Here is a 14,075-nt window from a genome sequence, read left to right on the forward strand (position 1 = left end):
ACATAATGCTTAGGTAATTCTATGTTAAATCAACCAAAAATCGAATCAAATTTTCAAATAATAAATTTTTTTTTAAATTTCACAATATTATGAATTTTAATAATATTTTCACATAATATAATTTATCATTAATATTAATAGCTGTTGAATTTGTCAAGAGAATTATTCTATCAGAAAAATTTATTGAAGAAAAATTTAAAATAAGAGTTTTAAGCAATTTCTATGAATAAAAATTTTGAAAGCAATATTGTGCTTCACTAAATATTTAATAATGGGATATTGCCACAAGATACAAAATAACTTAAACACTAACGGAATCATCGGAAAATTTAAAATAAGGTTTACCTTATTTTGAGCTAGTTGCTATATAGGAAGTACTTTACGATAACACTTTAATGATTTTATATTAACTATACTTGAAAAACAATTTGTTGAATCACATTTCATTTTCGGATTAATTATATTTCGTAAATTGCAATATTATTAAAACGATAATGCTTCTCATTTTCAATCACTGAATTTTCGGTGAATCAATTTAGCATGTTGAAGCTTTTTTAGATTTATTCTCTTATTAGAAATTAAGAGAGTAGTGCACATAGTCTCATTTCAATATAAGGTGCTTACAATAACTATTAACACTGTCCTCTAAGTAACTAACATTGTGAAACCCATTTTTTCATATTCATGTCTGCTTAAGTTCTTTTTACATAAAGTTACAGTTATTGTTATTGGAATTGTTATGTTAGACTGCCAAAAAGCAAAAATATATTTTTCAAAATTTTTACACAACATTTTTTCTAGAATGACGGCCATTTTCTAAACCTATACAAATATAACATATTCTTGAGAGATTTTGTATACTTCATTTCATACTTAATCTTCAACTACATATACCAATCTTATAATAGTCTCAAGGGTTACCACAATTTACTATAAAATTAAACGGAGCATACTATATAAGAAAAAATATATTATTATAATATGATAACTGTAGATTGTTGTTTTCTGGAATTATCCTTACAATATAAATAAAATAAAAATAAAATTATATTCTCACTCCTACACTCAACTAAATTTAAAAATTACAATAAAATGAAAACTTAAATATGCTATGATATTATTTTTATTATTTAAACTCCTCACATATACAAAACATTTAAACAAACTCTTATATAATACTCTATATATCCACATTAATGTATACAGCACCCCATGCAATGACATCCACTTATATCCAATTTTATTATTAATGGTTTAGTTGTATGTATATATGAATGTTCATAATTCTAAAACAAAAAAAAATATTATGAAAAACAAAATGGGGATGAAAAAAAATAAAACTAAATTTTATATAATATCCTTTTCTGTTTCTTACTTGTTTTTTTCTTTTATTCTCCTTACATATACTTATTTAGTACATATTTTTATTATTATATCGACAGTTTGTTGGCTGCTTGGCAAAATCATTCAATATATTGCATTTTCTGTCACTGCATTGTAAAATAAGGATACCATATTCGGCGTATTCTTTGTTATTTTGTATGCAATTCCAATATTGCCATAATAAGTTGAATTATATGCATTTGTATGAGTGTGTATGTGTGTATAATGTATGAACAAAGAGAAGAGCACAAAAACATCATATAAAAATTATTTTATGTTCTCAAAATATTTTTTAAGCGTTATTTTTTTCAACATTTTTCCAATTTCTTTTTTTTACTTTTATTCTTTTTTTTTTATTATTTTACGTTTACAGTAATGAAAAATTCTTAACAAAATTTTTCGCTTTTCAAGCAAATGAAAATTCACAAAAACAAAAGAGGCTTCTCAGAACAAAATTATTGTAGAAATTTGTATATGAGGGCGATAGGAAACAAAATACTCTTGAAAATTTTATAACATTCGCTTATACGCTCGTACTTTTACAAAATTTTAAAATTTTAAAGTTTACAAGAGTTTCACTATAACAACGTTAAAGTAAATCGGATAAATATGATTACTTGACTTGAATAAACAACAAACAAAGGGGTTGAAGTAAAAACAAATTTTTTTTTCATTTTTTTGAAATTCAGGGCATTTTGTATTTAGTTTTGTATATTCTCTTTTATGTTTTTCAAATCTTGAAGTAAGTATAGCTAATTTCGGTTTTTATTACGATTTTTAATTTTTTTGAATATTTCAAAATTATATTGCTTGAGAAGATCAGTTTTTAATTGCTAATTGAAAAAAAAATGTTTGTAGCTTCAAATTTTTTAAATATGTTTTTCAAATCTTGAGGTAAACGAGAGCAGTGCTATCGATAAAATGATAAAATTTGCAAACAGTTTGAAATTTACTGAAATACAAACAGATTTACGTGTATAGCAACTATGGATTGCCATTATTTTATAATTCGAAAGTAAAATTATTGAAAACAGTTAATTATTGATAAATAAAAATGAATAAGAATATGGAAATTTTAAAAAACTTAAATTACTTTGTAGGAACAGTAACAAGATTGTAACAACGTATTGTCTATAAACATTTCTAATCGCACAAATTTTAGAATTTTATATAAGGAACGCCAAATTTAAAAATTAAAGCAAAATGAATATAATAGTTTGAGTCAATCGAAAATTATTGAAAAAGCATAAAATTAAAAGTGGTTCGAGGTCTTCAAGGATGAAGATAAGCTTTTATAAGAAGGATGAAGATAAGCTCTTTCAAAGTCGTGTGTCAATTTCCTTTATGAGAGAACAGTGCCTATAAATTCTGTAATGGTACTGCAATTAAAAAATTATAATATTTTGTTATAAAGAAGTTGTTCAAAACTCTACAAATATAATAACAAAAAAAAAACCCTCAGCAATTCGTATTTTTCTATATACTCTTAATGTGGCTAAAACTGACTAATGAAGTCATTGCACATGAATGGCACATTCCAAGCAATTTGTGGGGTCCCCGGAGGCCGGAGAGAGAGACCTACTTTGGTTGAGTCGTCCAGACTTAAAGCTGGTGATTTGGGTCCTCACTGGACATTGTGTCACCATGAAAACTATGGGCAAAGTGGAGAGTGAGCTGTGTCGTCTTTGCTTGGAAGAAGACGAGACGGCGGAGCATGCTAAGCGAGTGTGAGGCTATGGCCCGGCTAAAGCTGAAGTGCTTCAGGCTGGGCTTTGTGAACCCTTCGGGGATCTTATGGCTCTAGATGGACAAAATACTGAAATTCGTTAAGAGCCTAAGATTTTAAGAGCCTAATTGTGCTCATGTAACTGGATCGCGAATTACCAAAACTCCAATGGTCGAGGAGATATGGGTCACGATGGCTTCTTTAATAAAAAAATAATATACTTTTATTGCTTTAGTTTAAAATATTTAAAATATTTTACAATAAAAATGCAGCGAGCAACGATAAAACTTTCTGAATTTCTTTCTTTTGAATTGTTATAAATTGACTTTTAAAACAATGAATGAAACTTTATGAACTCTAAATATTCAAGCAAGAGTCAAGACAAAAAAAAAATTTTTTTGTAAAAATATTGTTATAACAAAAGTCAAATTTTTCATAAAAATAATATTATATGAAATATAATTTCAAAATAACTTTTATATTCTCATAACAATATCCTTATTCTTGTCTATACATACAAAAATAAAGAAAAAAACAGAAGCAAATATTATAGATTTATTTTTCACTTTATATGTATGTACATAGAGTAAGGATTCTTAAAATAAAACGAGCAATAAACAAAAAGGGAAAAGAATCCTTTAACAGTCATTTCATATAATATTTTTTCATTTTTTTTTGTGTTTCACTGATTCTTTTTTCACATTTACAAGTTCATAATATAGAAATTTTGTGTTATTCCTATTTTTATACTTATGCCTTCCTTACACACATATACATATATATGATATATATGTACATAATATGAGTATGTTGTATATTATGTAAAAATTTATTGAATTCTAATAATCATTATTGTACTTGTTCAATTGTATGGTATTTGATATCAAATCCACTTCAATATGTACTTACAATTTGATAAAGTATCCTTTTTTTTCTCTCATTTAATATTTTCGTATTTTCTTCGTCCGTTTTTTTTCTTACTTTATTTTTTTTTTTTTGTTTCATATAGATTAAATTAAATCCTTCTATATTTTATACTTACATATAATGCTCATTTCCCTTTATTACATATTTATTGGGTATTTTTTTCTTTGTTTTTTTTTTCTTCGGTTGTATATTATATTCCAGTTGTGAATTAAAAAAAAAATATTGAAGTTGAAGGTATCAAATATTATATTATATAAATTGTAGTTTATATGTTATATGTGTGTGCATATGAAGCAGTATAACGAAAAAAATAACAAAGATATAAGGATACAATATAAAATAGAACTCAAGAAATATCTTCGAACAATAATAGTTAGACAAAACAAAAAAAATATGGCAGTCGGTGCAAACAATTGTGGTAATATCGTAACAATTTTAACAAATTTTTTTATTTATAATAATGATATTTGATCGTATATGTGTACAAGTACGCTATAACAAATAAATATATATATATTATATACAGGGTGTTTCAAATAGGAAATACTCATATTTTTCATAATAATTATTTAAATTTTATCATTTTATATTGTTGTTGAAAGAATTATTAATTACGGAGAAACATTGCTTACTCCACAGACCACACCTACTTTAGAAATGAATTCTTTACAATTTATTAGAGAAACTCTTACTCTTATTTAAGTAAAATAAGAGTAGTATAAGTTTAATTTCTGTTTTGGTTCTTACTAATTCAAAGGAGGATTCAATTATCGCAAATAAAACCAAGCTTAATAAAATGAGAGTATGAAATAAGAAAAAACAAAATGTTCTTGTTATATGATGAATCGTGTAACTTTTACCATAATAAACTATAAAATTTATAAATTTCGTATTTTATTGTTATACACACGATTTTATTATAACGTACTCACATAATGTGAGTACGTTATAATAAAATCGAAAATAATTTCAAAATTTTTATTGATTTGTTACATGCACTGTTTTTCATATTACCCATTATGTGCATATATGAATTACGTTATTTTAATTTTTCAAAAGAAAACTTAAAAATATAAGGATAATAATAACCGCAAAATCAGAATACAAAGAATAGAATAATTTCTATTGGAAAAATATTTTAAAATAGATCCAATAGTAGTTCTTTACAACACATTTACACTACCATACCAGTACCTTAGTGTACCAGAAAATAACATACATTTTTTGTGTCTTTTTTCTTTATCAATTCATTCAAAATTTTTCCAAAAAGTAAAACTGAAATGTTCAATTGAATTTTTCAATTTTTTTCAGATAAAAAAAAAAAATTCAATTCCAAAAACCAGATATTTTTCTTAGTAAAAAAGAAAAGGATTTTTGTAAGATTTCAACAAAAACGATAACCAAAATATTACAGAAAAAAAACAAGCAAATTATAGAAGAGTAAAGTGAATATTGTAAAAAAAAAATAAATAAAATATCAAGAAGAACACAAGAAAGAAATCGTAAAAAAAAAGGATTTCAATATCGATAGGATTTAATATCCTTTAAGTGTTCATTTCTTTAAGTATTCATCATGATTATCAAAATCTTACTGTTTTTTTGCTTTCTTCATCTCAGCATAAGTGTATGTTTGGGTGCATATATCCTTCTGTGCGATATTGAATATCTTGATTATTTGCAAGGTTAAAAGAAAGTTATAAACTGAATTTAATTTTTAAGGATCTTTATGTTTTTCGTTTTTGTTTTTTATTTTTCTCTTATTCTTTTTTTCATATATTTTTACAATAGTATATTTTGACATTTCAAATCAATGAACAGACATATTTGAGTATTTAAGTTACAAATAAAAATTACAAATCACTGTTATGTTATAACAGTTCAAAATAGTTAAAAATTGAACATAAATGTGTGTTGGAACGAATGTTTTTACATACTATATATATATATATATATATATATATATATATATATATATATATATATATATATATGTATATATATATATTTGATATTAAATTGCAAATCCTCGTAAATTTAATTCAATTGTTATATAATAGAAATTGATTTCAGGGAGATAACAAAATAGCAAATTGAAAATGATAAATTTCAATTACTGTAAAAATTATTGCCGCTCATCATAATCGCAAATTATATAATAGAATTTTTTTTTTACAAAAGATTCACATGATTTTCTGTTGATAGAGGCTTAATATGAAGGAATTTTCAAATTAAAAATTATTGCAAAAATATAATATTTATATAATTAATGTTAAGAGATTGCCGAAACTTTAATGTTCCTCTGCTTTGGTAGCCAATTTAGTTCAGTTTTGATCCGAATTCGTAAAAGATAAGCAAAGTCTATTGACGAATTTATTATTTCTTTAATAAAAAATTCTTTGCTACATATTTTTATGAGAATTTTTTGTATCCATTCACTAATTTGCAATTACGCTAAATGTCTTTATCAAAAGAACTCGGCATTATTTGCGTTTCGTAATATTTCCAGTTCTTTAAATATTGAAACTAAAAATCTCCCAGTTGGATTGTGTCAGGCAAACAAGAAACGTGTTTTGTTTAGATCTTTCAGAGTCTTAAATTCCCGGTTTTAAATGTTAAACTATTCAAAACAGAATAATTTGATTTTGAATACCACCTACACAAACACTCAAATAACAAATATTGTGAATGTAATGGGATTATGGGATATTGTAAAGGAACATTTTTAATTGCGGGATGAGCTGAATATAATATCACATTTTAATTTAATTATTATTAGAAAAATATTCGAACGCAATCTACCGGAACAAATTATTTTTAAATTTTTAATTAATTCCAATTTAATATTTTATTATATATATATATACATGATTATGAAAATCAAGGAAACGCCTCACTCCTATTTTAGAGAAATTCAAAATACTTGAGTAATTCTAGCATTAGATTTATTTTTAAAATATAATCTCAATTAAATGAATTTCTATTAATATTACAATTAATTTTATTTAATTGGTATATTATTCAAAAATAAATCCTAAACATATTAATTTTCTTTAAAATTTTATATAATTATTTTAATATTTTTCGATATTAAAAATTTTACATTAGTTAAATGAATTTTTTTTCGTAAATCAATCTGTTCTTTAGATAAATTATGTTCTTATATTAAAATAAATTATATCAGCAAAGTATAACAATATTCCTTCGTTATAACTATAAGATATTATATAAATAACTTCTAACTTTAGTATTATCGTGTTAAGTACAAAGTCTAGTAATTCGCTATTTTATATTCTTCCGTAGCAGTGTAAAACAGTTTACTAAATTGGTAATCAATTTTAAGCAAGTACAAAGAAAAATGTTTAGGAAATTTTTTTTACAAAAGTAAGGCCTCTCTCTCAAAATTTGTATTTTAAATACACTCAAAAATTTGCGAATACATTGAATGTGCGGAATTAAAATTAAAACCAATAGTGTTCTATTGAATATTTTCTTTAAGTAATTATGTCAATGGCTTGAAATTATATAAAATAAAAAATTGAGAAAATTTTAAGATTTTTTGTACCTATGTATGTGGATAATTTTCATCAAATATTTTAGTAAAAATTATATTAGTGAATAATAATGGTGCTAACCAGGCACCGTATTAGACCTCCATAGGGAATATTTCTCTCTAATATTATTATTACTTAAGACTGAATTCATTATTAAATACAACATTTGTTGTTAAAACAACATTGAACCTTAATACATTCCATTTTTTAAATGAATCTCGAAATTTAAATATAATCCAATCTCAGCCTATATATAAAATGGTACGGCGATTCACTTAAACTTTTAAACAAAATAATTCAATTTCATAAAAATATTTTACAAGTGAGTAAGTGAATTCTTTAATAAATCCCATAATTAGAGGACCTTGTATAATTTTTCAATTCCAACATTTTATGCATACCTACATACGTCCTTATACGCTATCATCAGAAATTTAAAGCAATAATTAATACAAAATAATTTGTATATTTGATATTTTATGATTTTTATATTTTATTTCCTTATTTTCAAAAGAAAAATATTATAATAATTTCGTGTATTATCAAAATATATCCAAATTAGTTTAATTTCTTATATTTATATTAAAGAAAAAAAAAAATTTTGTAATATTATATTTTTGATATCCAGAACATCATTAAATTTTCAATGAATAATTTAATATATTTTTTTTTTATATAGAACATAATCGAATAACAAAATACACCGTCTAAAATTCTATACTTTGAAATGAAACCAATCAAAAATTTATATACATACATAATACATAATAATATATAATATTTAAATGGAAATATAACATACATATACATATTATACAAAATGTGCCTATTTATGGAATACATTCATGTATATAGAATAATAATTTATATCAAATTTCCATTAATGTACAATAAAAATATGTATATATTCAGGAGTATGTACACTTAAATAGAAAAATTTGATGTGAACAGTATACAATTCGATTACATAGTACATTCTATATGTTATAATGCCGTTGTTATTTTTCTGTATAAATTAATTTATTTACTGATCTCAAGTCAGAAAAATTATTGTCAAGTTTTTTCAGAAACTTTCAAGAAGTTTATTCAGAATTAACAGGAAAATAAAATTTTTTAAAAATTTTTTAATGATGTCCAAACTAATACCATTTGTAACGTTCTTTGACTCAGCACCCTTTCATTTGGAAGATGGGAAAGGTTGATTGCGTGGAAAATTGCAATTTCTTTCTTAAATGTATTTTTCAGATGGAATTTACCAAATAATTTTTTTTAATATAAAATCAGTACAGCTAAAAGTATTAATCAAGTTCTTCAAAAAAAATAATTTCCGATGGCTCTTCCATTTAAACTCCATAAAAATTTGGAATTTATTTTTGATTTACTCTCTGAGCTTGGTGGCCTGATAAATATAAGAAATTACCCAAACAGTAAGACCTAGTGTAATACCGTAATAACGATTAATTTAAAAAAACCCTTTAATTTTGAGCAAAGCCAAAAGTACACATGCAATCCTCTTTTCAATAATTACCGTTTTAAATTCGATTTGAAAACAATACCCTCCCTTATTATACACAATATTATTGATAAAATAGGAATCTTTTTACAAAATAAAGCAATGAAATCATTTTTCAATATTAACTTGACTTTATGATATTCGTCCTTCAAAATACCTACAATATAATAAACCTAAAAGAGCTGCAGAAAATGAAAAAACAAAAAAAACAAACACACAGAATAAAATAAAATTTCAGGAAATTAAAAATAAAAGCAAAAATAAGAAAAAATAAGTGAAATATTAATAATAACGCGCAACTAAGAAAAATGAATTGCGTATGGTAAAAAAAAAAGAAAATTATTTTAAGAAAAAAAAAATCAAATTAAATTCTGATTGAAAAATTATATCGTCATCCTTACAGAAAAATTAATTAAAAATAAATAATTTTGCTTATTTTCTATATATACTGTATCGTATATATTTGTCTATGTATAGATAGATATCGGACTAAAATAAAATTAATTATTAATAAAGTTGGGTCAAACCAATGGTTTGTATTGTAGCATTTTTCCCTTCAACAAGTGAAAATTCTGCTTTTAAATACAGTCTATGTATAGCTATCACACTATTAAAATTATTTTCATTCATATACAAAACTATTTTTAGGATTGCATATATTTAGGATGAACAATTTATGCAGTCTTTGAAATAAAGCAAAAATTAATATAAAGTGGGGTTAATATAATGCTCGATTTTAAGGGTTAATTGTGTGAGTTAAGAAAAATGATTATATTTTTTAATGTCATGGAATTTACCGTTTGCTTTTTGCGTTTATAGAAATTTGAAAAAGCTTGCGGTTTCGGAAATATAAGGTGTCAAAAATTCAAATTTTACAAAATTCAAGAGGCGATAACTTGAGAGGGGGTGGAGATGGGAAAAAATTTTCTTCTAACGAAATAAACTATTTGTTAATGTCTAAAAGCTCCTAAAATTTCAGGCTCTTACAGGCTGGGGTCTAGAAGAAAAACGACATAAAAACTTTTGGAAAAAAAGGACTTTAGATAACGGTAAATTTGAACGGCCATTTTGTTTTTCTAAAGTTTAACTATAGTATACTGCGCTAGGGGAAGTAAGCCGCTGCCTTTCTGCGTTTGCAGAATTTCACAAATGCTTATGGTTTCTTTGCAGCAAATAGTTAAAAAAAGCCACTTTTAGGGTTTTGGGGGGGTATAGCTTGTAGAGGGGGGGAGATAGGTAAAAATTTTGTTCTACGGAAATAAGTTTCTAGTAAAGATCTATGCACATACAAAATTTCAGCTTTCTATCTTCAAGGGTGTAAAAGTTTTGTAAACAAAAAAAGTGTCCACGGACGGACGGACGGACGGACGGACAGAGTGAAACTAATAAGCACTTTTTTCAAAAAATTTTTGGAAAAGTGCTAAAAAGATATGAGATCTATGATAAAAAATTTTTATTTTCTTTTCTAAAAATATTAATCAATATTTTATCTTTATCTTAATCAACCCTTTCCTTGACATTTAAGACATTGAAATCTCAATTAAAAATTTATAAATTTTAATATTTAATTTAAGTTATTATACATTATACATAAAGATAAACACACACATTTGATTAGAAAATTGATTAACAATTATTTCAAGTTGATAAATTAATAAAATGGAAGAACGAATATTCTGCAAAAGAGTAGAATTCTCTTTAATATTGAAGGAGAACATGGTAATTTTAGTTTGGTTTTATTTGAGATGATCGATAATCTTGCTTAATTACCAAAAAAGTACAGTTTCAAATTTGTACTCTTAAACTCTCAAATAATTTATTTCATTTACCTTAAAACTATTTATTTTGTGAAATATTACATAGATCGAAATTAAATGCAAGCGTATTACCGTTGAGTGGTAATAGTAGCATTAATAATTTCTAATTTCTGAACATAATATTTTACATAAGAAATGTTAAACCTGTACTGTATTAGATGATTATTATTATTATAAAATTCAGTCTACATGAAGAGTAAGTTACTAATCAAAATTAAATTTTCTAAAATTAATAAAAAATTAATAGTTATCAAGCACAATTTCTTATCATATATTTCATATAAAAATCGAATCTATATACACAAACACAGTAAAAAATTAATTTATAGCAAATAATGAATTTATTATTCATCGTTCTATGTTTTTTCTGAGATAGAAATATTACGATTATTTTATCAATAAGAGCACGTGTGCAAAATCATATATTATTTTTTAGTTTATATATATATAACAAAACCTCTCATATCTTTATAATCTCAAAAAAAAAAATAATAATTGAACTTTGAAGTTAGGTTTGTAATAAAAAAATTCAAAAAATTTTTTAAATAAAAATGAAATCAGTAAAATTTTAAAAAAGGTTGCAATCATTTTCAAATTTTTTGAGCAAATCCAGAAATTTTTGAAGCAAAAAAATATTTAAAAACTTTTCTAATATCATTTCTAAGTTTTATTGATTAATGATCGACATAAAAAGCCTATACACTTAATATTATTTTAATAACAATAAATTTATAAAAATCGATGCAATATTAATAAATTTTCTTCTTGAAATTAAATATTTTTTTCTATACGTAATATAATAGAATAGCCTAGCTGAGATAATATATAAGGCCTTCAATAAAACAAAAATTTCAAAAATTATAGCGCTAATAATATTTTTCTATTATGAAAATTACAAAAAAAAATCAAATTTATATTATAAACAATTTTATTGAAAAAAATAAAAATCACATATAACCATCATTATTTTTTTCAATTATTTTTTTTTAATATAAACGTAAATAATAAGCACTACTATAAATCTTTAAAGAAAAAAAGAAAAGTCCTTATGTAAGGATTTTTTACAATCTTTTTCATTTTTACGTTGAGTGAAAATAATAATAATAAAAATGAAACGATAATCATAATAATTATTATGTTATTGTTTTTGACATCTTAATGGTCAATTCAAAGTGTATATAATATCGTAAAAAAAATATAAAAAGAAGTTATTGTATAAGAAAAGGTTTTGATTAGAGCACATTTTTTCGATTTAATTTGATTCTTATACATACAACTTGCTCTAGAGAAATTCGAATAAAAAATGATTTATATGATTAATAAGAAACTTGTTCAAATTTAATGGAAGTTTAAACCGAATAGCATTGAATCTATTTGGATATGGTATTTAAGCAATAAGTTAATTTTATTCAAACACTGCATTTAAAACTTTACGTGTCACAGTCAAACAATCTAAAAGCTGCTTTTAGACATTATTGGAAACTCTTCTTGTGTTGAGTGTATCACTTTATTCACTTTCAATAAACGATAACTTGAACGTCTCATTTCCCCGAAGTTTATTCAAATTTAATATATTCTTACGTTCTAAACATTTTCAAATATTTGTTTATATTTCTCATATTTAAAATTTTTATATCTCCAGTTTGCCTGAGTATGACTAAACTACATGTAATTGTGGATTATTTTCAAAATATTAAAGACAATTAGCTGAATTTTAACTGAGAAAGAATTGAGAAACTGCAATATATATCTATCAGGCCACCAAGCTTTATTGTTTTTCATATTTATGAGAAAAAATATTCGAAAATTTTAAATTCCTTAGTTATAGATTTTTGCTTCTTTACTCTCATAACGAAAAAAATTTGTTTAAACACAAATGAGTGGAAAAAATTCAAATAACTTTTAATTCAATTCATAATGGCATATGCTTAAGAAAATTAAATTTTAAAATTTATTGAAATTTTAATTTAACTAAAAAAAAAATTTAATTGCAAAAATTATTATTACATTTAAAAATCACTTTTGTCTTTTAAATTTTAATTACAAAAAAAATTTTTATTTATAAATAATCATATTCATTTTTTATACATATATATAAATTTACATACATACGACAAAAAGGTTAATTATTTTTAATTGAAAATAATTTTTGTTGGAAACCAATATAAATATAAAAAAAAATAAAACTTTTATCTTCCTTTATTATTCCAATTATCATAACTTCCAAAATTAAATACTAAAAATTTATTAAATTTTTTTATGAAATTATTAAAAAAAATACAAAATAAAATTATTATTCATTTTGAATGTTTAAAATTACAATTTAATTTTATAACCTTTTAAAAATTAATTTACACATTTAAGAGCGCATGAATGAAAAAATTAATATACATTAAAAAAAAAATATTTGAATAAAATATAATTTAAAAAACTTTTTCGAAAAACCTTTCCTTTTTTCAAAAGGGGGGGAACAAAAAAAATTTTACTATATCCAACAATTTCAAATTAAATTAAGCATGAAAAAGTTATTAAAATTATTAAAACACTTACAGAAAACTATTTTTCGAGTGTTTTTTTTCTCTTTCTTGTAATTTAAACGTAATGTCCTTTATATAAAAAAGATTATACAAAATTTTATTTACCTTTCATAAAATATTAAACAAATAATTAATTTTTATTACAAAATTTTTTAATTTTAAAATTTAATATAAATAATTGAAGTGTTTTTGTAAAATTTGAAATAATTTTTAAATTTAATAATTCGTTAACAACCCTACATATTTTCAGAAAAACGTATTATAAAAATAAATTTAAAATTTCATTATTAAAACAAATAGATTGAGCAGGATATTTTTTACAAATAAATGTCTAGTACATGATTAAAAATTGAGATTATTTTCTTTAACAAAATGTCATTAACACACAGTAGTTGTTAGTGTTAACCGCCAATAACATAATATCATAATCTAATTGACTTGGTTCTAGTCTTACGCAAACAATAAAAACGTAACTTTACTAAATGTTTATCAACCACATAACAAAATCACTGGCATTTAAATAAAATTTGGTATAGGAATGAAAATTGTACATAATACAAATGTATCTAACACACGCCACTAACGATACGGTACATAAATTGCTTTAGAAATGCTGTTTTA

The 14,075-nt window shown here is 23.2% G+C and overlaps 1 protein-coding gene across 2 annotated transcripts in view; it reads left to right on the plus strand.

Annotated features, from left to right (window-relative positions):
• Positions 1–14,075, plus strand: part of LOC129618803 (teneurin-a) — a 364,957-nt gene that overhangs the window by 239,692 nt on the left and 111,190 nt on the right. The window lies entirely within an intron of this gene.

This window comes from Condylostylus longicornis, unplaced genomic scaffold (assembly GCF_029603195.1).
Source record: "Condylostylus longicornis isolate FDR11 unplaced genomic scaffold, ASM2960319v2 ptg000010l, whole genome shotgun sequence".
NCBI lineage: Eukaryota > Metazoa > Arthropoda > Insecta > Diptera > Dolichopodidae > Condylostylus > Condylostylus longicornis.